This window comes from Bombus flavifrons, chromosome 3 (genome assembly GCF_040668555.2).
Source record: "Bombus flavifrons isolate JBK064 chromosome 3, iyBomFlav1_principal, whole genome shotgun sequence".
In the NCBI taxonomy this organism is placed as follows: domain Eukaryota; kingdom Metazoa; phylum Arthropoda; class Insecta; order Hymenoptera; family Apidae; genus Bombus; species Bombus flavifrons.
In genome coordinates this window covers 6,248,346-6,274,419 of record NC_138444.1, presented here as the reverse complement: position 1 = coordinate 6,274,419, position 26,074 = coordinate 6,248,346, and the positions used below count along the sequence as shown (strand labels likewise).

Genomic DNA, 26,074 nt, shown 5'->3' with positions numbered 1-26,074 from the left:
TACCAAACATCATGGAAACAAGTCCGACAACGGTTGACAAGGTTGGGAAATTTGTAGAGGCGTGGCCTTAATTAAAAGAATCTTCATTTACACAAGTTCGAGTGTCGATCACCGTGTTTAATTACACGCTACTTTCTTTTTCATTTAAACTTCCCACTGGGAATTAGGGAAATTTATGTCCGCCCTCATTAACATTTATTAACGTATCCCGGGAGAAACAGGATAATCGTAAATAATTATAAAATGATTAAATGTGACCGAGTTTGATTCACGTACGATGTGCTAGCAAGATACATTTTTCATTATGATATAGACGATTATGGCGAACGTGCAAGTTCGAATAAGTACGAGACCCAGATCTATAATACTTATCGCTGTTTGTGATACCTATCATGATGTATTAGAGCAATTCATTTCTAATCACGATCTTCCGAGTCCTAAATATAATTTCTTCTTCTTAATTATTAGATTATACACTCTTGCTCAAATGTTCTGCAACGTTTTATATTTTTTCAATAAAATTGGCATACTTAGCGTAGACCAATTAGGGTAAATTTTATTGCTGGAATTACCAACCTTCAATATTTACTTAGATATGTTATATATAATTTTCTTCAAATTTTGAAACAGATTTAATGACTGTCCTAATATTTTTTAGAAGAAGCTATAGTAACGTAACACTTGCTGACCTACAATTGCCTATTCGTTCACAATGCTATTTTAAATAGGGAAGATAGCAAAGGAGAAGTAAAAATTCTGTTTTATCGCAAACGATTTAAAACCACGTAGAACGTTGTACGCGATTGAACACGGTGACGGGTTCGAAAAACGTAAAACGAAACGCTGTTCCACGAAATCCAGTGAAACACGATATTATTCGCGGGGCGAGTTACACGAGAAGGATACGATTTCGAAGTAGAAACTGCAGTGGTAACCCCTTCAGGGATAAGGACACATGTTCTCAAGTGTTTTTGCGCTCTGCTGCCTCTGTCGAGAGTACGAAGAAAGAGAGAGAAAGAGAAGTCGATAGCGGGGTCGGTCGTTGGAATAATAAACTCGATCGTTTTCACCCTTGTCGGAACATCCGGTCACGCAGTTGTAGCGAAGAGTACTTTAAGGCGGCGTGGCTTTCGATTATAAGCCAGTCACGTTTCGAAAAGAAAGCTCCGTACAAACATCGCTTGTCGACGCTGACAGATATACTCGTAGTGTCAACGACGTGACGAGCTGCTTCTCACACAGTCACCACCGGCTGCTTACATCTCTACCTATCACACGTGTATTTACCCTGGATCAAGATTGAAACCTAAAAAGCACATACCCATTTTCCGAATCGTCTAAAGAAGATGGTAATTCATTTCTCTAACGGTTTGAAGGTACATATAATCGTACATATAATAATAACTCTGTAATCAATTTCCCAAAAATTTCAATAAGGAAATTGCTGTAAGACTGTAGATGTTTCTGCACTTATGAGAAATTTAGAGGTGTAAACATTCACAAAATTCAAATAATACATAAAAATATATAAAGCATCTTTTATCTTAGTTTTTATTCATTATTCTCCATCCACATACTGTATTTATATATATTATGTTATATTGTATATTATGTATTTATATATATTTATATTATAATTATATATATTATAACTATACATATATTATAATTATGTTATATATATATATATATATATATATATATAAATCAATATATAAAATATCCAAATTCTGTATACAGTACTCGTTATAATGATTAGTGAGTGAAACACGCATCTACTTGGATTTCACTTCTTTCATTGTGTCCATAAAAGTATAAATTTGCATAAGCATCCGCAATCTACAAATTACCATTAAAGATGATTCACGCATTAAAATCAAAGGAGACACCAACGATACGAACCGTGGTTAATAAAATTCATTGTTCGTCCTTATAGAGGAAACTGCTGACCGGACGTTTGTTAAGTGTGTGTCGATGGAAAGTCAAAGGGTCAAGGTGGAAGGTCTCCATGAATAATTTAATCGAAGAAACTTCGGCATAGGATAAAGGCAGAACTCGAAAGAAACCAGTATAAGGCGGCGTGTTCAAAGCTATCGTTCATTAATTTGCGGAAACTTGGTCAGTTAAGAAGCCGAACATTCAACAGATACACGGGTCAGATATGTTAAAGTAGGCATTGTCAAAGAGCTAACGTTATTCCACGGCGAACAAACGACAATGTTATCGTTCTGTGTACCGAGTAAATGGCCGTATTCGATATAAATACCGATACGAAACGGCAGCCTGTTACTAATTTATTGCCAAGCTTCATGCAGATTTCTTGTCTCGCCTCCTTGTCTCTCAAGCTATGCCAAGGTTTCGATTCACTTTTCTTCTGTTACTTCTTTAGTTCTCTCACGACGTGAATGGCGGTATTGTCCACCACTATCTACGACTCTGACTGAAATCGAAATAAAGAAAGCAAGATTTGTGACGATGGTGCGAGTAAATTCATCGATCTTCCGCTGCAAGTGGATTTCTTATCCGTTTAGATTGTAATTTCGTACGTTTTTGTCTGTATTGCGTATCATTAACAATGAAGAATAATTACTGTGAAATTGTATTTATTTGGAAACTTTCATAAGTGCTAAGTAGGTTAAGTCCATAAAAATTAACAGCCAAAACAATGAAACTACTAAATAATAATCTTATTGGGTATGTCTGATTAACACTTCCATCTCTACTGACGCACATGCTGCGTCGACCCCGTTATCTTACATATTTTGCATTGAGACTTTAATCGTGCATAATTTCTCCAAAATATCGTAAATTTAATCGAAGTAATTTCCATATTATATAATATACTGTCTCAACGATTATACACTTCAATGAAACAATATTTTATACGTATCGATCTAATACTTAAAACAAAGGACCCACTAATGAAGAAACAGTCGAGAAGCGCGACAATTGTTTTGAATAGAATGTTATTAACGTTATCAACATTTAAATTTAAGACATTTTACGAACGATAAAGTTTAATGAATCGAATGGATATAATCGGTGATGAGTCAGGAGGTGAAGCAGAGAAGAAAGGGTAAAAGTGAAACTTGTATAGATACACATGTGTTCTGGTTTCGAATAGTTTTACCTTTAGCTAGGTTGGGCGCAGTTACTACCAGACCATTGCATTTTACGACAACGATCGATCGAAAATATATACGTATATATATTTGAAACGCACCGCTGATTGGCATTTTAAATTTTTCAGTCCATTTGGTATCTGGCTCCAGCCAGAAGTTTACAACGTAAAAGTGTATTTTCACCTTTACAGCTGTCTGCTTTTTGCATGAATGCTCGACTTCTTTCCAATGCATCGTTAGACTACCTCCATTGCAATTTTTTCTTTTCCAAATACATATTCTGATTCACGTTATTTTTGGAGCAATCTACATTCTTCGATAGAAAGGGGAATTTCTTTGAATTGAATTAAATACAGATTTAAATAAATATCAATCCGTAGGATTACTGCAACGAAATATAAGTTAAATTCACTTTTCTCATAGAACAACTTCATTAATAAAATTATTAATATTTTTCATTTCACCTAATTATACATCATTTTTATATAATTTATATAATTTTAATAAAATTATTAATTATAAATCTAAATTAATTATTTAACTCTTTCGCGTTCTTCCAGCCATTTCTTACCCCAATTGTATTTTTCAAACAAAATGTGAAAAAATTGTTATTCTCGGGAATAATTTTTCGTGGACATTTTACGGTACAATCGTCTATTTCTACGAATTCCTGCATGTCCTTACATTATTCTTAAATATTTGATTTTATAGTGTTTCTATATCGCCAATTAATATCTCTCGAATAAAGCGTATACAGAAAAACAGAAGGGAGAATAAGATTCAAAACTTGGTCAAATTTCTCTCCAACGAATATCTTTCTCTTTATGTCATTAATATGATCATATCCGCTAGCAAATGAATGACGTTTTGAAATCCGTGTCGACTTCTCGCTAACCCTCGCTCGTCGCCCTTGAAAGGCATCGTTTTCAAGATTAAAATTTCGCGAATCCACCAGCGCGAAAATAACTTCGTGGTGTGTTTACCTTTCACTAAGAGTATCGGCGCGCGAATAACGAGCGAGTTTCCGGCTCCACGGTCGAACGTTCGCAATGAGTGACACCGATTCGATGGGAACACACTCAATGGAATCTACGTTGTTTTGTACCTTGATTTTTGAGAAATTTTTAGAAAACTTCTCTCTCTTTCTCTTCACATTAATTTTTCTACATTGATTTCTCCATGGCGACATCTGTATATTAGCTCGGTTATATTTATTTCCTTACTCTTTACAGAATCTTTTTAAATTAAATTCTTTATATTAACTTCTTTAAATTAACGTTACAACGCGCTTCTTCGTAATGGTGAAGTATCGTATTGGTATTATTTGCAGTTGTTTATATCGGTTTGATTTAACTAAATGATAAAATAAGATACAATAAGTTGATATAGAATGAAAACTTGAACCGTATTCATAGGATGTGATTCTAAACATCGAAGATCGAAGATTTGAACAATTTGTTTACGTTAATTCAGATGTCGGCGCATTAAATTCGAAACTCAAAGAAACGATATTTCAATGTAATAAAAATAAATGCATCGATACAGGAGTTAACGCGTGGCAACGCGTATTTACGCGAAAGTACAACTACGTAGGAATATTGTACATGGAATATAAAACTACGTGTACGTGAACGTGATTGTGTATGTTGGTCCCTGTCGTGATTCTATCTTAATGTTAGCAGAAAGGAAATCCCCTGAAACCTTTGCGTCATCTTCCGCATCGGAAATCCATGACACTTGTGCGGTGCCGCGTGTTTATGCAAAACGGTTTCGCGGAATGGCTCACTCGAACCGCCGAAGGGAGGAGAACGGTAGGAAAAACCGAGGAATACCGATGATTCCGGGAAGAAACACGAAATGCACTGTGGCGAACGACAAAGACGGAGCAAGCTCGTTCGATATTGCTTGCCGAGACATCGGCTCCATTAGCGAGATATCCAGGCAAGTTAGGAGAAGTCGTTAAACATTCGAGCTCTCGTATCGAAGATCGGTAACACGTCTTTCTATCGCTCTACGTGACCAGTTCTATGTGAATTTTATTGCTTTACACGATATTCCTGTTTCAGAATATTGATATATCGTTTTACGTTATGTTATATCTTATAGTATGTCATATATGTTAGCATAATATTAACACATTGTTCTCAAATAGCGTCGGGAAGATTATCAAGTTTCAAGAAACGAAATTTCAATCGCAACGAAGGCTACGCGACTTCAAACCAACAGACAACACGTTAACCATTGAAGTAACAAAAAATTAATTGAGATATTCAAAAACTAAATTTAGAACTGCACCCCAAATTATTTGCTTTCACTAGATCGCTTCAAAATCTCGATTGTAATATCGCGCGTTACATTTCTCGTAATTATGTAAATGCTTCCGACGCGAGGTGGCTAATTCGGATTCGCGCTACAGAGGCGTAAAACGTGGAACTAGAGAGCGTGAAATGTAGGGTCCACGAATAAATAACACGTCAAACGCGGACAACATTTTTTATCGCAACACCAATCACACAATGGCGTCGGGCACTCGATCATCGAGCAACGTCGGCATTCACGAATTTTCGGAACGTTACGCGCCCGATAGAAAGCGGACAGAATCGAGTTTGCGGGATGGCACAGCAGCCACCAACCGCGTCCGCCATCATCGTCGTCGTGATAGAGGCTGCGTGCACACGCCGCTTGTGTTTTCGTCTCCCCTGTCGAACACCGGCGGCGGCTACTGTATTTACATGTTGCACACAGAGACGGCAAACAAGCGTGGCGCTGATTTAAATAATGTATCGTCAAACAGTGTTCTGGCGAGGTGCGATGTCGTCCCTCTCTTTTATTACCGATCCAAGCCTGTCTGAACCTACCGGGCCAAGGGCTTCCAGTAACATGTAATTATTCTTCACTATTTCGTGGTCAGTTACTAACCATTCATGAAATTCATCAAAAACAGCAGTTTTTTCAATGAAAAAGTTAATGCAATTAAATAAATGAAAGATATAGATGGATAGATTCGACTTGTTATATTTGGATCAATTAGAACCAATCAAAGAATGTTACTTTAATAAACAAGACAAATTAGCATCACGTTATAAATCTCCCATGTGACATTAGTACATATATATATACATATATACAATATATATATACAATACATATATAATACGCGTACAATATATATATATATATATATTGTACGCGAATGGGATACGTTAAGTCAAAATTATATCCAGAAACTATAAATCGATACCAAATCGTACAATAGAAGTAATAGAAAATAAAGGGGAATGTACCCATTATAAAATAAATATATACGTTTGATAAGTAATTATTGTTAGTTACAATTTATGTTGATTATTATTTTCTTATTGTACATGTGCTATCATTTCGTTCTTAAAATAAAACAATTTTTTTGTTACACACTAAACCTCATAATATTTTTAATTATTTTCAACGAACCGCATATACGTTACAAACAAAAAACTCCACACGCGTCATTGAGAAATTAAAGATAGCACATCTGGCTATTTTGGCGAGGAGTGTATATACTTGTATTACACATGTAGCGGCACACGAGTCAGCGGACGGTTTGAATCGGGAGAGACTCATATTATTGTGCCTTGGAATACCAACGTTGTTTTGGTTTGCTAGGATCAAAGGTAAACAAACTCCCGATAAAATATTATCGCCGTTATTTGTAATCGTCAACTGCAGTTACATTGGAACATTTTATGATAACACCTGTCGATACAAATAGACGAACGTAGTCTCTAGGACAGTCATTATAGTCAGTTAGTCGAATAGCGAGTTTATAGTTGAACAGTAGCATTGAGCGACTGATGATTACAACTGGCATACACTATCTCTGTACTTGTATTTACAGTGATTTTAATATACACTGACTATTACAATTTTATCTCTTTAATAAACCAACCAACGCGTTCAATAAACCACCTCACACACACTTTTGTGTCATTCAAGTGGAGTACACGGCTCCAAACTCCCGGGAACCTTGCTTGAAGAGTATTACACCACTCAAAGCTGACAAAGACGCTCAAATTTTAAGATCACCAACTCTCAACGATACCCGCGAAACGCCCTGTCCAAGAAAAAATTTTGCAAAGCACGGCAAATTCGACAAACAATAATAGCGAATCCAGAGCTATTGTGGTTGTCTTTCTTCTAGTTTCCCATATAAAACGTGGATACACACGGTAGGATGCTGTAAAATTGGTCAGGCAAACGGAAGATGAAAGCAGGCGGTAACAATGCGGTTTCCTGAGCCAACAGTGGGGTGGATGAGAGGAAACGAGTCGAGTGAGGAGGCCTGTCGGCAAAAAGAATAAGGGGCCAGAGCATCAGGGAGGGAAATTAATATGAAGTAGTGTCATTGTCTCTGGTTTCGCGTCGCCCCAATGCCGGGAACCGGCGAGGAATTGTGGTCTTCGTCCAGGACTCGGAAAGTTGGAGGGCTCCAAGATAACGGTGGATAATGACTTTTTGATTACAAGTCTCGTCGCTCGCCTGCGACTACCGGAACGTAGGGAGAAAAAGATGGAACGGGTTATGGTTATGGTGCATCGACAGCTAGATCATTCACGTTTTCAATCTTAAATATCCTATTTGTTTCTTGTCTTTTCTTTCTTCTACTGTTTCTTATAATATTTTTTTAATACTTTTTGAGGAGTATGAGAATTATTATTATCTGTCCGGGAGGGGAATTATCCGATGGGAAAGTTGTAAAGAAACGCGTAAACATTAAATTGGTGTCCGCAATAAGCTGCAATAACTAATTAATTTATTTTGACTTACCATTCGCTACTCAACAATAATTAATGACACGCTATAACTTTTTGATCTTACATACCTGCAACAGAAATAAAGATAACTTGATTAAAATATGTATATCTATGTTATATTATACAAATTTAAATATGTACATACAAATATAACACTATCACAATTTCATATATAAATATGTGTATCCTCGTTTCTACTGTAAGAACAAAAAAATTATTTCCGAAAAAATAAACTTGCGTAAATTAAGAGTGCCCCTGCGTGTTCCTCGAATAACTAGTAAATTTTAAATCTGAGCTCTAAACGCATAATCTCTGGCATTTTCATTTAAAGGAAAGAAATTTAGCTGGCGTTCTATTTGCAAATATTATATGAACTTAGCTCGTTAAATTTATTACTTAATTTCCACTAACAGCGTACTTTTCCTTCGCGTTAATATTCTCTTGCGCAGGTGAATACTGGAAATAAATTAAGAGACGAAATAAATGTTAAACATAAATTTCCTCGGGAATATAGAAATACCATAAGCGGGTAAAACATTAAGAAATTGAGTTGTCCGTGACAAATAATTTTAAATATCGCACGAATATTACCACAAATGTTTATGAAAATTCATATTTTTTAGGATTTTTTAGGACTTCGAATCTAAATATAAATTTATTTGATCTTTTAAATATTATTACCAGCACTTATAAAATATATATCCAACTAATAAAAAATAGAAGAAGTTTTGAATTTATCGAACGTATAACACCTTTTTTCGGAAGAAACATTTCTTATGGAATTCTCAACACCAAAGATTATATGTGAAGCGTTGTAGGGCAAAGGAATTTCAAAAGAAACGTCGTGGATTTTTCTTAAGCTGGAGAAGGGAAGAGCAATGGAATTGTATCGGAGTGATATATAACCCAGAACAATACGATATATCGCGTGATATCGACTTCAAGCCTATGGTGGTGGACACATATACAACCGATAAAGCGAGATGATCTGCTTTCTCCCATGCTTTCTTTAAAGTAACTTTCTTCGAGATCTATGTTCGATTCAGGGATAGGAAAGCTATCTGTGATTCGAAAGAAATATTGTTTCGATGAAATACTATCGATTGGATACTATTATAGATTCTATGTATTATTTGTTAGATATGTTTGCTGGTAAAAATTCTTTCATTCGTTTATATCCATATACCCGTTACATTTACGATCAATTTTGTCTCTTATTTCGATTTTATTTCAAGCAGAAACGCATTGGATCGTTAATGTAATGAATATTCAGCACATAAACGTTGGTCACTATTGAATGTGTACAGCACTGGAGACAAAGGTTTATTGTACGCGTGGAGTTTCGTTTCAATGACATAGCTTACGCACATTCTCCTGTGTTTTAATGGTAGATTTAGAAAACACAGTTGGTTAAGTTAGAGAAAAACAAGAGTACAGTAGGGTAAAGTCGGCTGAGTTTGTTGTGTACTAAAGAATTAAAGAAGTAAGCATCTGACGCGCAACATTCAGTCGCAGTCGCTCGTTCCGACGTTTTTGATTCTTATTTATACATTTTAAATGTGTTTTTCTCTATCCATTCCGTGTCTCTTACAATTATTCCGACATTCATTCCTTTTCCTTCGTCAGCAAGGGGAAAGCGAGACGTCAGTCAAAGTGCATATTAACATTGCACCCGTGAACATGGAAAAAGAGGTGCAAGAGAAAAGGTAAGTTACGCCGGTGGCCTACCTGAAAGGTAATTTAATTTCTGGCACGATGGACATCAACGAGTCCGTTTCCAGCGTGCCAGAAAATACGTACACCTTAAAAATTCATCGCGACACCTAGTCGACCCTGCGCAGTGTGGCCGGAAACGCTCGACATTTTACACGCGCCCGGAATTAATTGCTATCACCAGTGCATGGTACACGACGATTCTTTCAATGAATTCAAACTTTATCCTTCTTCCTTCAAATAAGAAACGATATTTTAGAGATTTGTATATCGCTTGAATACAAAACACAATTAAATTATCAGCATTTACAATCGAGAAACAAGTCAAACGTGTCACGGATGACTTTAAGTTCTGTGCAGCAAGTATTAATCAATTATGAAGTAAATAGAAAGGAATTAAATGCACAATACGTAGATAGAGAGAAGCTAAGTAAAATAATAAAAAGGTAAAACCGATGAAACGTTTGCACTCACTCTTTCTAATTCGTCTACTTAATATTCTCTCGATTTACAGAACAATTTAATTGTCTTCGTCGAAGAGGAATGCAGGTCGAATTAAAATGAATCGTGTTACCAAGTTTCACCAACTCGTAATTTTCTACTTGTTCCTGAGCAATCGATAACGAGCAACAGCGAGCTCCTTCCTCTTCGTAGCATCGTTACACTTCTATAAAGTAAATTATTTTGCTGCGACTAATAATTTTGCTGGAGGAAAACGATAGTGATACAAAGAAACAGAAGTTAATGGCCAGCCTGACGAGAGAAGCTTTGATTTATTTTCATTTTATATTAGATCTCTCTGGGCCGTGGTGGCGAAACGAAACTTTATTACGTTCGCTCTGGTCAAATGCCGCCAGCACGCCATCATGAAGCCGACCCTATGATCTGTTGCTGGCAATTACTTTTCTTACGAGGTATGTGCTTCTTCCTCAGCCGTTTCTCTAGCTTCTCGCGCCCAGTTTTTATTCCACGGTTTTTTTTCGGATAGTAAAGCGAAACATCCAGATGAAAAATTTTCCGACCTTTCGTTTCAGATTGGATAACAAAACAAAGTAGTTACTGTAAAAGTATATGGAAAAATACAGACATTACTTTGATTAAATATACGATATTTCGTGGAATTTAAGTTTTATTGTATGAAACGACATTTGATACGCAGCAAGGTAATAATATAACGAAAATAACTTTCTCCAAAATTATAAACTGGTCAGAAACATTCGAGTTTCAGCAGAACGAGCTAGCAATGGTTCAGTGTAAAGTATCAATTTATACCAGTTGATAAAATCGTGTTTAATACCAAGTGTACGATTGAAATTCCCATGGAGCAACAGTGAATCGCGAGCGTATTCTCGGATAATTTCGACAAATTTTTGTTCCGCTCGAATATGACAGTGGTGGAAATTTTTGTATCAGTACGACACCATAAATCACGAATCGCGTGCACGGTTCTTCCGTATCGACTCACGGCACGTAAACGCGGAAACAAAAATGGAGGTACGACCGATCGTTCGCCATACCGCGATCGTGTATAATAAGCTCAAATGTTATATCCCTCCGATCCCTGGGCTGCAGCTGCAGATACGTCGGTGCATTTATAGAAGTACAATGGCCGATGTATCCGGCCGATTGTCGACTATAAATATCGAGATTTATCTCGATTAACGTGCCACCACGCACACGAGTCTACGTCTGCACAAAAATGAGCCGTAACTATGTTTCTTCCACGTTCTGCGAATAATTACATCCACTACGTGTCTCGCGATTCAATTGAGATATGGTATTTTACCAGATCTGTCGTTTCAAGTCGAGATTCGGTTGATTGACAACACACATTGTACAATTTATTGAATAAAATGATAACACCATGGCGTATAGTAACTTGTTAAAATTCTTGATAGCTAAAACATATTTTCAATTCTGTTAAAAATTTTGGTATCCTAATTATATTCGCATAAAAATCCCCGGTTTAGTTATTACATTCTCTACGCGTAGAGGTTAACGTTTCTCGAAATAACACGGACACAAAAAACAAATCCTTTCTAAGCGCTTTTCATTTTTCGATCCTATCCGTGGATCCAAACTGACAGGAATTTTCAGTGTTAATATTGACAATTTAATCGGCGTTCCTTCGGGTACCATAGGGAGCATTTCGGTTTTCACGGGAAGGAATATAAACGATTTTTTTTTTTTTTTTTTTTTTGTGACGGAGAGATGCGAGATTCAGCCGACGAAATAATTCGTGGCGGCTGCGAGCATTTATTTTGTTCATCGTGTGCCTCCTATATACGCGCACACGTATCGGAGGACGTAGCCAGGATAATCCCATAAAGTCAATTATTCCGTGGGGAATATTCCATTGTAGAAATATCGACGAATCATCGACAGAAACGAGTGACTCGATTTAGACTAGGGACCGAAGCGAAAAAGAAAATTAAATTTACCCAAAATTTCTCTGGTGATCGACGCTCGCATCGACGTGTCCAGACTCTCCACGTCGATCGAGACCAAAAGGAAAAAGTGAAATAAAACAAGAAAAAAGGTTGGAACGTGCGCGTATTCCTATCCGGGAATGTCTAATAACTACGACGGATGTCGTTTTTCAATGGTAATCCGTCGTTCATCGCTCGCCTCCTTCCAAATCGAATGCAAATTCAAGTTCGTCGAACGTGATTTCGTACTTTGCTTTCTGTCCGCGTTGTAGATCATTGACTTGAATTAATACCCATCGTCTGTCTAACTAATGGAATCGTTCCAGAAATCCAAGCTTTGATCGGTGATATTTGTTCCAAGCCTCCGACCAATTCTATTCAAATCGCGAAAATAGGAATTTTTAGATTATACTGCTAGATTGTGCAGTATAGATTCGTTAACTCTAGAAATGATCACATAAAAAAATGATGTTTATTATAAAATTACGTTTCTATTACAAGTGAAATTTCAGTAAATCATCTAATTACTCTATAACGTTCGGTATAATATCTCATAATAGCAAGATAAAGTCGTAATTTTGATCGTAACGTTTTATTTCGCGCGTAATGGATATATTGATTGCTAAAAATAACTGCATATACATATGTACAATGTACGTACATTCAGGGAATGGGATTTTACGCTCTCTCTATAAATGAATTTGTTTTATAGTCGTTTACAAAATACAAAAATCAACTGCTTCCTTCGGTTTTCTTCGTTCAAATTGAATTATATACCTATATTTCTCTGTCATAAAAATCGAGCGTAAAATATGAGTAAAGCAATTTTCATCCGCACCGAACAATCCCCGATTTTCAAAATAAACGCATCATAAAATTAAAATGGAATTCTATAATGTATACTTACGATGAAATTTATCCGAAATAAGTGGAAGATAGTGGGTTGCAGAATATTTCAAATATTACGAAATATTCTTTAGAGCAGAAATATATAACAACAGGTGAGCTGAATTTAAGTAAATTGTTAGAATTTTAGTATCTCTCTAAGTATAGAGAATCTATCTAAGACTCTATTAAAATTCCCAGTCTATAATTAAAATTATATTTATTAAATGCCTCCATAATGAACATAGACGACGAAAATAGAATTCAGAATTTCAACGTAGTACATAAATTAGCGATATAGATTGTTATCATTTAATATTAACGAAAAAGATAAAGAATTAATAAAGTGATATTTTACTTTGTTTGTAGAAAATTAACATCAACCCGAATTAATATAATAATGATAGTGTGGAATCAATGTTCACAAATTCATGGTACGATATTTCCTTGTAAATCGTGCACAAATACGCGTTCTCGTTAATTTGACAGCGTAAAAGGGCATCGCAATTGTCTGTCAAATTGCTCGTTATCGAATATTCAGACGTTAACTAATGATACAATTCACTAACTTCCGATGTTGATTAAAGGTTGATTAAGCACAAACAATACGAGACACTTTGCTGCGTAATATGAATCAAGCTTTATTCGGAAAGGTGTACAGTGTACAAGCTATTCGACATAAAATTACACAAAATTTAACGCGATAAGCGTTCATTTTTTTCGAATTAGTAATTAAACGAAACGTTCTATCGATTTAAAACGATTACCAGCGTGAAGTATTATTTTCGAGTACTCTGTAAATATCGAGCTGTGTCGGTTTATTTTATTCGATATTCTGTTGATTATGTACATTGAAAATCAAACAGAAACGAGATGTACAGATTGTAAATTTGGAGGAAATGTCTATGATTCTGACGACATTTATGTAGTTTTATACGTATAGAGCTATCGAATCTTTTCTTCATTTTCTACAAATTTCTGCAGATTTTAGTATCAGTGAATTCAGTGAAATTAAATATTTCTATAAAATTCTATTCTAATAAATACACATTTTATCAACAACTTTTTCCGGATACATTGAATTCATGGAACGGCCATAGATCCCTACGGACATACGTTATTTTGCTCAGATTTTTTAGTCACAGAGGAAGCCACGTATTCTTTGAAATTCATCGATTGAGAAACTTTCCATAACAGATCCCTCGATCGTACACGTTCCAGATTGAAACGCGACGAGTAGATAACGTTGCTGGTATAAATTAGCCAGAAATTTCTGCTAGGTTTTGGACGAGTAGTATCATTTTCGCGAAAATTACTCGTCGCTGGTAGCAACCTGTCGCGTGTATTACGTACGATTTATCAGTTGCACGCAGCGCGTTCCGAACTCTCCATTTTGCTGCTCGTTAAAAGGGCCCGGCGAAGACCTCGAAAAATCCATTCATAGCAGCCGAAATATCTGGCTGTGGACGAGAGATTGCGGGGCTTTGACAATGAACGAATATCCGCGGGATGGGAGCGCTACTGTGCGCCGTTTAAATGACCACCGCCACAGAATGTCGCACTCGATGGACCAGAAACTTCATCCTCCGCAGGATTTTCAGGGGCTTCCTATTTCGTCCGGAGCTTTCGAGAACGAGAGCCAGTGATTACGCAAATTCGTGTCTCCTCGTAGTTACTATAGTATAGAATGGATGTAGATATACGTTAATGCAACTTAACAGACGATTCTCGTTGGTTCATAAATTCTTTCGCTTACCGATAAATTGTTTCGTAACGGAATGAATAGAATATTGTTAGTCTGCGGGTTTCGTATTGGATGATGTTTCATATGTGCTAGGTTTAGTGAATAACTCGTATTTCTAGATATATTTCATCGATGCTTTACTTTAATTTCCGCGATATTTCGGAAGCATTGTATTTATAAGAAATATTATATTATACTTATTACTGCACTATACAAACTTGTTGTTAGTCCCAAATACACTCGTATTATGTTAATTAAGTTTCCTAAATACAGAAACATATTCTTTATCTAAATTAAAATGTCACTCAGTTGTTTATTATACTGTATTCTGATAAGAAAAGATCAAAAGATGTTCATAGTGAAACAGTTAAAGAAATCACAATGTCCAGCCACTAATAATAATGAAAACAAAAGAAAAGAAAACAAAAGAAGAGATTGAATCTATAAGTGAGTAATTGTTACCGGAAAGTTATAACTGTCCTCCAGTATACATATTGCTTTCGCTTGGTCAGTTCTCGTAAATATGGTGCGTGAGAAGCAAAGGGGCAGCGAATGATCCTAGTGGTAGCACATTCACCCATCCATGAAACAACGAACCTGCTATAAATCATGCAGCGTCTCTACTCGCATGTGCGCCTGGCTTACGGAATAATCTGTCCCGCGCCGCTGAAAATATCGGAGTCAAATTCACCGATAAATAATTCAGTCCCTTTCTTTTCCGGCGTTTTGTGTAGGTCGGCGTCGGAATTTCGAGAATTCGATTCGAAGTCAAAGGGACGCCGCGACAACTCCTTCGCGATTTCCTTCGTTTAACAATCGCTATTGTTCGATGAATCGATGATTCGACGGGGAAAGAAGAAACCGTGTGCTTTGCGTAACGATTCGAAGCATTTCACAGGTCAACAGACGAATATGCTAATCGTTGGACAGCGTATTCTTATGCATTTATACGGCACTTAAAGGTGCAAAAATAAACAGAATGCGTATGGTATATTATAAAGTAGAGTATTCGTTATGATTTTCGATAGCTAATATAAATTATTTTGCATATTTGTTTGTCTTTTTTTTTACAAAATACGAATATAAATTAACGTACTATGCTAAAAAATAACAACGCGCATTAAGAACACAACCGCTTAGCGTGAGTATTCTTGTAAACAGAAATTTGTAAATTATAAGATACGAGCGAAATTTCCTTTTTTATCGAAATAAAAAATATAAATTCTTCACAGTGGACGTGAAAATCATGGGAAATATACGTTGCAGAATGTAAGGAGTATCGCGGAGGAAAATTTTCGAATGTTAGATGGCGTTTGAACGCGCGAAGTTGGTGAATGTCGCGCGTGCTCTCGATCATATCTCGCAGAGTGCACGATAATTCACACGAGAGCAAGCTATTAATAATCTGCTGTGACTTGCGAGTAAAAGCCGCCTGGGACAAGAATGGATGAAGAAGAGGCTATGAGAAAGAGAGAAATATGTTGTGAAAATGGCGGACGAGACCGAGGATACTCGAGCGATGCTCATTACACTTCCGTAGTTGCCACCCGGAATCGTCGTGAGTGAATAATTAAGAAAGTAAAAAGGACAATTCTCTTCATACTTTTCACTCGAAAGTATAAATCGTAAAACCAAATATTTGTTAAATTTAACATGTTCAAGCAATTCATTGATACCAAATTGATTTTGTAAGATAGACGATTACTACTTTTCTAAAGTTTTTATTTTTAAATACACAGTGGTGACTGATTCGCATAATAAATAGTTTAACTTTCTATATAACCGAAAAACAAAGTTTCTCCAAAAAAAAAAAAATAAAAAAACAAGACAGTGACTTTGTATACTGAAAAATCACATTTTTCATCTGTCTAAGTAATCGATTTGATTTTCCTTTGACCATGATTTTCGACTTATGCAAAACTTAGCGAGACATTTGAGAGACTTTGAAAGATTCTAGATAGTTGCGTACACTTGAAGAAACTGACATTCTTAAATATTGAAGTTAGGCACCGTAACTCAACGTTGGACAGTCACATAGGCGACCTACCGACGTCATAAACAACTCAAGAAAGTTCGATTGTGAAACTTTCCTGGAAATAAGGTGGCAAGATGCTCCGACCGAGAATCCCAATATGCGTTGCGTCATACACGGCCCCCGTTGGAAAACAAACGTCACTGAACTATTAAAAGTTCCAAATCCCTAGACAGACCAGGAGCATAAATAATTTTCTGCTCGGTCGCGCCGTGATTTATCTGCAATTCTAATGTTTCGGATATGAGTAAGCTGATATCGTAGCATTTGATTCGTTTCATCGATCAGATGGAATTGAACGATATTACGCACCTATAAAGTAATAGTATTATATCATAGAATGTAACTTTGCATTAGCAATATTATACTTCTTAAGTTATAGTATATTAAAAGGAAACGAGTATTAACATTATAACGATAATTAACTTTCACGACAATTAGTTAATAAGACACGATTTCATTGAGAATTCCAAAATAAAGAAATTATGTTTTCAGAAATTTGAATGACGAGGTAACTCGAATCTTTATTTAAATTTGCTTAGTAATTTTAAAATAGTGATGTATCGAATTCCTACAGTTCATTGGCCTGATACAGAGATACTACGATTAAATTAGAAATATTATTTCAGTACAGGAAATCTGATATAAAAATACTCGTGCAATTCAATTTGTTCTTAAAAATAGATCGAACAAGATATACATACAAAGGAGAAACACTACGGATGAAGAAGTTAATCCGTTTCTCGAATAGTAGATTCTATTAGGATAGACAATTTCATATCTGATCGTCGCAATTTACAGAAACATTTAATTAGACATTTATTCACATTGTACTCCATATATTAAATGATATAAAACTAAGCTTGTTTAAAGAAATTTCAATATCCTAAAGAATCATAGTACGTATTAATATTGCCAGAACGATACTGGACAAACTTCATCGCTAAAATGCTAAACCACAAAGGAACATCGTATAACATACTCTAAACCCCAAACGGAAAGAAGAACAAAAGAGAATGTTTTTCGGTTTGCGTGGGTCGCGTAGCGTAGCAAACAGGCGGGTGTAATCGTGAAATACACCTAGCAGCGTAAGACAACCCGACGTGCATCTCGAATGCAGCTGAGAACGCAGATTGCAGGTGTCAGTGACTCGGTGGTCCAACAGCGAACTTTCGCCGAGCTGTATTTCATAAAACGTAGGCCACCGCAAACGAGCAACAAACATACTCGAGCTGTGGCTATGCACGCCAGTTTCACGCTCTCTGAGCAACAGCTAGTTTATTCAAATTTGATGTAATCCCTTTCCACGGAGCGTGTCAGCTTCTAATACTTGGTCCTTGTTGCAAAGAAAACTTTATGTCTAATTTTTCTATCTCTCATGAGATTCTCATGAAGAAGCGTGTATTTCAAATTCAGAAGTTTTCAACTAAAAATATTAATAAGCTACAAGATATTTATCGTAAGCATACATTTTACAAAGACCACCATTCGAGCAGACAATTATTGATTATGTTAATAAGCTACGATATTTAGTAAGAACATCTTTAGGACTAATTGTTTGTTCAAATTCACAGTTCATGTTCATTTAACAGTTTTACTAAGTGCATGTTTGCAATACATATTTTATAACTTCCATGTAAATTTACACTGCTAATGAAATTTCAAAAAGTTCCCTTTAACATACATAATATATTTACAAAATTTTCGCATGGTAACTGTACAAATATTATCGTGAACCACTATACACGTTCATACGCGTATGCACGGAAATTTTCTTTCTCCTGTTTGGCTAACGAGCCATCAAACCATGTTCATCGAATAATAGGATGCGTCGTTCTTTCCAGACATAAATCTAATATTTTTGCAAATACCGGATTTCCTTCAACTCAGCTAATGCAAAAAGTAAACGCATATCAGAAGCTTCGGGCAACACGTGAAATCTTCTCAACAGTGAAATACGTCTCCGTACGTACGGGATCTCTTTACATCGAAGCCAAGGTTGGAGAGCAAAGCTGCGCAGCTCTGCATAGCTTGCAACAACGTTTTATCCTGGTAGCTCGATTTTCCAAGTCCGAGCCTGTGGACACAAGAAAAATCCCGATGTCTTCGAATACGCGATGACATTCTTTATGGCAGCCATTCGTTCGAATCGCCCCTTGTCCACTGTCTTCTGTAAACGGTCCGTGCGAACATCTTTTATAAGACACCATGTTGACAAAATGCGAATGAAATGCCAACAAATTGCTCGAGATTGTTACTGCGAAGCGCTGATGATCTGATTGATTGTAGAAACTTTGGCGTAGAATTTTACCGACCGATTGGCTTGCCGATAAATCGATGTTTTACGATAGTTCGAATCGATCTATACAGCTATTGTTGTAGTCTATAAATATCTTTGACCTTAGTAAAAATTATTTTGAAAAAATATTCGATAGTGAGCTGTTCCAAATTCGTATACCTATTATAAGTTTTTGAAGTTATTGAATACATGCTCTATTTTTGTATGATGGCGTATTATATATAGAAATTTATCGAGTAATTAAGTTGCTGTTATATATGTTTTATAATTATATAAATTTGTTCATCGTCGTGGAGAAGAAACAGTTCAACTTTCCTAAAACGTAATTTTCTCTAATTCGACTCAAGATTTCCAGTCCCATAACTCATCGAAGAAAAAGTCGTAATAATAACATTCTAAGATTCGAGACGAAAGTTCGCGTGAGGGAAGAGACTTTTAGAAAAATTTTGGAAAGTTTATCCGACTGATTGCTTGACTGCAAAGGCATTCTATAATGATAAAAATTCAAGAACCGACGAAAGTTTTTTTCCTTAAGCTAATCCAGAAGGGTTAAATCGAACCTACCCTTCATCATTTCGAACATAAAATATTCTAATAAGGTAGAGAGTCAGTGACGAAGAAGGTAAAGAGGAATAAAGAACATTCGTATACAGAGATCAAGAGGAGAGTGATGGTACGATAAATTAGCATAGACAAACCTTGCTATCCGTTCCGAATTTTCTCGAGTATCCGGAATTGGCGTTATTTATTCAACTCTCCAATATGGCCATTGTTCTCTTTCTTTCGCGTCGCTTGTCTCTCAATCTTTGCATCGATGAAATTTTCGAGCGCCGTCATAAACGTTTTTGATATTTCGAAACCACCGTGTCTTGAGTTTTGTGGCTATCGTAACGATTTCGATGTCAATTGAAACATTGATATCTTCTGGTTTAACATTGCCGTATTTTTAAATAAAAATGTAAAGATTTACATCACGTTACAAAATTACAAAAGCGCGAAACTGTGTTTTTGAAAGCAATAAAAAGATGGAATATTCAAATGATTGATTAAATATTTGACAATAATAGATGTTACATATACATATATAGATTGCGTTAGAATCTATATCATAAATTTAATACGTTGCTATTGTACGATATTAGTTGGTAGAATTTGGAAAGTCGCTTGGAAGTTAACTTTGCAAAGCCCCGCAAATGTCGAAATTTATTAGCGGAATATAATTAACTACAATTCGAATTTGTGGTTTCTCGACTAACCAAACTTTTCTGTTAATTGAAGTCTTGACCGACACATCAATCAACGCTATTGTAACGTTTATTGTAATATTTTCTCCATACTTTAGAAGAAGAGAAATTTTTCAACAAAATTACACAATAACCTTCTTTCCCATCATGTAATCTCTTTTTAATTGACAATAGATTTCTAATAAAATTGACACATCGTCAGTTATTTGATACTATTATTTTAAACATAGGACAAAGTACTGTAGAATAAAACTTTGGTAAATAAGAATTTAATTTCTGTTTCTATTTATTCCGAATTCAATACGCGATCTTCAATAGTGGATTTCACGCTAAACATTAATTTTTGATTTATCATTAAATTAATTAAAAAATCCGATAAATAGAGAAATTTAATATTAAACAAAATTATGATACGATGAAAGAGATCGTATCATCATTTACGAATCCTATACACAGGCTTCTGTATTCATTTCACATTAAATATGACTTCTTGATCATGTATTAAATTGATTTAAAAATTCGTTAGTCAATGAGCTTCGATATAAAGAAAAATTTCACAATTTTAGATTTCGCTATAATAAAAAAAATCGAATCATTATCTATGAAACCTTTCGTATTGGTTTCCATCTTAAATACGAGATTAGAATTCATAGTGGCTCCTGTAGGATCACGTGCGGCATTTTCGATCACATCCTTGAAAGGGACCCGAAACCACTACAGAAAAATCGAAGAGTAAAAGGTAACATCCAAATCACGAATCGAGTACGCCGGGTTTATCGGAGTATAACGTTGAATCCGATAGAAGGGTAGCCAAGATACAACAAGCGAATTTCAATCTACGGTCTTTTGTTTCCCGAATCAAAGAAGCGAAAAGCCTTTCGGACTTTCGTAGATAAGAAGGACGAGCCGATAGTGGATGAGAAAACCTCGCGAAGAATAGAAACGGCTTGACCTTTGAGGAGGAAATAGAAAAGACCGAACTCCCAGGGCAAAAGAGTTTCGTGGATCTGTCTTTCATTCGGCACGAATCTTCTGCCACAGACATTAATTAAATTACCAATGGAATACTTGTATCCTATTGGTGGATGCCCAATATTGACCAAGTGAAACAATGCCGGATAACACGATAGAATGGCCACTATAATGAATTGTATCTTCCAAATGGGCTAACTTTTTCTCCTATTACACTGTTTCAAAATGCTTTGACCAGTACGATATTGCTATTCCTAATTTACTCAATGGAGGATTACAAATTTTAAATTAATTTGTTAGTGTAAAATGAACACCTGCTTGTAACTTATGAAAAATTGGATTAAACCTGATCAACAGATGGTAAAAATATATAGCGATTCAGATATTAGTATTAATTAAATTTTTATTATAATAATTGGCTATATAGAAAGCCATGATATTGAACAGTTAGAATCGAAACTCGATTCCATAGTAACCCTCAACTAATATCATTTCATTGGAATACTTATCTGTGACATATTTTATTTTAGTAGTCGTTAATGCTCGTCCCGATAGCAATTTCGTTTAACCTACATACTATGCGTAATAGCGGAAGAACGCCATTATCATTCATAGGGTTCTCGAAATGGAAGGTTTAAAGCATTCCTAGAGATTGAAATCTTCTTGATCGATAAGAGGAAGGTCATTTGTCTTTAGGAAATATGTGTTTGGTATTCTGGGGTCGTTTCCCTGTTCGTAACGATACTGTAAGTTAAGGAGCTGCTCGACCCAGTCGAAATCGATTCTGGATTTGGTCCGCGAACGTAGAGGCCGCATTTCGCAGGGCCAATAAATAGTGAGAAAACGACCATCGGGCAAAGAGGTTCCGCATAAATAATCCCATGACTCTGACAGTCGAGTACTCAGACTGTGCATGGTGGTTCAGGAGCGTGCTCTAGCCATGACGAGTGCCATGTTTTATGGAATGTTGAACCGCATTTAAAGCCTGGCGCGACAAGTCTGTCTCGAGGGCGTTTTATGTGTTGCGAATAGTCCGGCTGTGGCTGTTCCAAGGATTAACGAGGGTTGTTTTTATCCTCTCCTACGTACTGTATTCGCGTAAGATTTTTATACCTTCGATATTTTCAAGTAGAACCATGGGATTTTATTACAACGCTGCATTTCAATGGATATTCTTACCTTCTGAGAGATTCTGTATTTCCAATTATTTATTGAATAATATTAATTTACTCTACCGTGAAATATTTTGTTACAGTTCTGAATTTTAATGAAATTATTTTAAAAGTTTATTTCTTTGCCAGATGCGTTATATATTCATACATTATTTCGGTGAAAAATGTTAATTTGCTTCATTATAATACTGAATTTCATTGAAATAATTTTGGAATTCTTATTCTTTTGTGCGAAAGATATTTTCGTATTATTATAATTCTACTATATTTTATTGGAAAATACTAATAGCATTTTATCTTTATTCTACTGTGCAATATCTTATTACTAAGATTTTTGTACCTTCGATATCTTCAAATAGAAACGTGGAATTTTATTACCACCTCTTTCATGCCTTCTATCCCTCCAACTGTGATCTTTGAATGGCGTGTTTATAGGGAATATAACGTTCAACAGTTGTTCGTTTTGCGTATACTTTCGTCTCCTGTTGGGTCGTTGATGCGACGCCCCCTGATGCTAATTTATTTGGCCACCAAATGAATTCAAATCGAAATGATCGGTATCTCTGTTTGCAGTGACGTTTCGCTCAGTGACAAGAATGTTTTAATTACGTAGCACGCTGACAGCGTAGAGGTTGAGACCAGGTTAGTGCGGTAATTCACATGCACTTTGACTGCATTCGGCAAACATCGGGAACAAACTCGACAAGCTGGCTCCGATGTCACAGACCAACCCTTTCCCCCTTCCTCTTTCTCCCTCTCCCTCTCACTCTCTCTTTCTCTCTATCTCTCTCTTTCTCTCTCACTTCCTCTTTCTCGTTTGCTTGTGTATCGTTTTAGTCGAGCGAAACTGTTCGATATCGATCTCCCAGATGAACGCTCACAGATTTCGTTTAACCGTGGATATATTACTGATCTGTCATGCTTACAGAGTGAGTAAAAAATCTACGATATAAATATTTAAGTAACGGTATGGTAGTTTATTTGATAACGAGTTGAATTTATAGTACGATGATTCGATTAGATTTCGTCTTCAGTTACATTCAAATCGATAATATCCAAAGATCGAAGCTAAGGTGCGGTCAATTTATGCTTAATGGAATAAAACGTAAATTTTTCATTTAGATGATCAAACCAGATCAAGTCACCCTGAATCCTGGGATTTCGACTAATACGACTATGACATTATGGCTATGGTTCTTGAAACTGGCTTTTAGCCATTGTTATAGTTATATGAATGTCCCACGATGCAGAATTCTTCACAACGTATTCCTATTTACCTGTAGTGATTCGCGACCATTTCGAAGACCGTGGAAATGACTGTGGAATGATCCATGTTGTATTGTTAGTTCATAACAGGTCCCACGGCTCAGATAAGATGTTTGGTGTAATGCTTATTTTCTTATCTCTCTGTTTCCTGAGATCTCGTGATGATATGTAATTTTTCTACCTCTATATATCGTTCATTAAGTTTATGATCAATATATTTTCTAATAAAATATCAATGAAAAAGAGGTATTAATAGTATTGTACTTTCTTACAGTAAAAAAAAAACTCAATAATACCACAAACCAATAAACGAAGAATAAAATTGCTATTCACTTGCAGAGCAACCATGTTATCTTCATACAGAAACGTTGATGTAACTGGTTAACACCAACGTGATAGCACGAATACTTACATTCGATGCCGTTTTCAAGCACGATGCTAAAGAATACAATGGTGTAGCATGTAGAAAGCGTACAATGCAACGGGAAACGGGTACGAATGTTTATTAACCTCCTGTTGGTACGGAATCAAACATATTCTACATGTAAACAAGATGCGCATAAGAACTTTATTCCCTGTACAAACGTAAACCTGTGAAACTATACAGCTAAAAATATTCATTTTTATTCCATCTTTCATAAAACAAAATAAAATCGTATATTGCTTAAAAACTTGTACAATTCGTAAGAAATATCACATAAAAATGTTAAGATATTATAAGACGATTTATAAGAAATCATTAAGTATTTTAAAATATTGTAAGGAATCTCAAAGTATATAAATTATTAGATATAATTGGAAAAAAAGAAGTTTCATACGCACCAACCTAATACCTTTTAAATTCCTCATTTTAAATTCTTCATCGTGCTTCATTACGCCATCAAAGGTCTAAATAATTTAAAAATCCAATTTCCTACAGAAAAACGTATTTTCAGATTATGGCTCACGTGACCACGAGAGATTCATGCAAACATAAAGGCGTGGCATTGTCGGGACGACAATAAACTTGGTCGAAAGAGTAGTAACAAGTCGTCAGAGCGTCGATTCGTACACATCCCGAGAACAATTCCCCGTGCTTCCGTGGAGCTTGAAAATCGAGAGACGTTCTCGACGAACGATTCAACGTTACCTCACCGGTGGACTCTCTGTTTGAAAACACCCTCTTACAAGGTACGCTGCTAAAGAATACAATAGCGCACGGTGCAGAAGACGTACAATTTGAAGGAGAACGCACGCTAGATAGAAATGTCGCTTGAAGTCGTGATACCACAAGAGTCGAGTGTGTCAAAGGTATTGTCGTGTAAACAGGTCGCGTGTAAAACCCGCTGCTAGTCACTGAACAGACTGAATCTTTCCACCTGACTCTATCGGCTCTCCCTTCTTTCGTTCCTTTTTGTTTTCTTTTTTTAATATTTTTCTTTTTACCATGTGCACGCACAATCTCTTCATTCAACGTTTTACTTGATACACGTGGCTGGATAACCGATTTCTGTTTCCTTTCTTCCTTCTTCAATTTTGTCATAATTCTATTGAGAGGTTTGTGAGCGATATAGGAAGATGGGCGATATATCGTCCGAAGAATAAGGATTATACGAAGATTCTTTGCGATCATACTCTTATCGAGAAATATAGCTTCTTCTTTGTAAAGTTTAGGTTCGCGTCCGTGTGATTTAATTCTTTCAGTTAATACATTCGCTATGCAATGCAATTATTCAAGAATGTATGTAGCGTTACTACGTAGGACTTTTTGGGAGTTTCAACGAAATTTGTTAAATAATCGAACGAAGCAGTGGTAGATTAGAAATTATTACTTAAAAGAAAGCATCCATAATGAAAAAAGCGTGCATGCATAAATATTATTCCTTTCTAGAAATCTTTCTAATGGTCTTAGGTATGTAAGGAATTTTATAATACGACTATTGATAATGGAAATTAGATTTGATTCTTAAACTTAAACGGCGTGTGTAAGTGAGCGATTACTTGATTTCTTCGAAAAATAATATTCAAAATTTAAATAAAAACAGTAATTATGGATTGAAGAAGTATAATGGATAGTCGTCTCAACGATTCTTTAATTGCTAATTAAGAAGAAGATAGTGTATTGATAATGCGTTGACGTATTTCAATAAAATCGATATTCAATCATATTCTTCTCTAGAATATTCAGTGTTTGGACGGCTGCTTTTATTTACTAAATTCAAATAAAACTCATTTAGTAGCTTTGAATGCATGCTACCTTTTGTAAAATTTTCAATAGCAAAATACCTACAAGCAATGGAAATTTCAATGTACTGGTTAAAGTCATTTAAATTTCAATGGAAATCAATATAGGACGTTTTATTTCCAATTTATTGTATTATGATAGGGAAGTATAGTAAAACAGATTTTTCACAGAATGCATTACAA

General features: G+C 35.7%; 1 protein-coding gene across 6 annotated transcripts in view; it reads right to left on the bottom strand.

Annotated features, from left to right (window-relative positions):
* Nucleotides 1–26,074, bottom strand: part of Ten-m (teneurin transmembrane protein Ten-m) — a 653,992-nt gene that overhangs the window by 612,706 nt on the left and 15,212 nt on the right. The window lies entirely within an intron of this gene.